Source organism: Bactrocera neohumeralis, chromosome 5 (genome assembly GCF_024586455.1).
Source record: "Bactrocera neohumeralis isolate Rockhampton chromosome 5, APGP_CSIRO_Bneo_wtdbg2-racon-allhic-juicebox.fasta_v2, whole genome shotgun sequence".
In the NCBI taxonomy this organism is placed as follows: Eukaryota; Metazoa; Arthropoda; class Insecta; order Diptera; family Tephritidae; genus Bactrocera; species Bactrocera neohumeralis.
In genome coordinates this window covers 59,231,692-59,232,018 of record NC_065922.1, presented here as the reverse complement: position 1 = coordinate 59,232,018, position 327 = coordinate 59,231,692, and positions in this window count along the sequence as shown.

Below are 327 nucleotides of genomic sequence, written 5' to 3'. Positions count from 1 at the left end.
TGGAGTTGTTGCAACGTTGCCACAACGTTGCTAAGTCCGGACGTGCGCCGGTAGTGTGGCCTTTGACGATGGCGCCTGGTGGATGCTGCGTTTCGCGGACGCCATAGACGTGACTCAGGGGGTGGTGCCGGTCTTCGTCGTCGTGCCACACGGTTGGTTTGCTGCGGTCTGCGAGTGGCAGGTGGCCCACAGGCCTCACGTCTTGGGCTGCGGTGGAGCAGCGTGTGATGCTGCCTGCCACACTTTTGGCACAAGGCCCCAGAGTCACAGTCCTCAGTCGCGTGCGTGTATGCCAGACAATTGTTACAATGGCCATGCGCCTGTGCT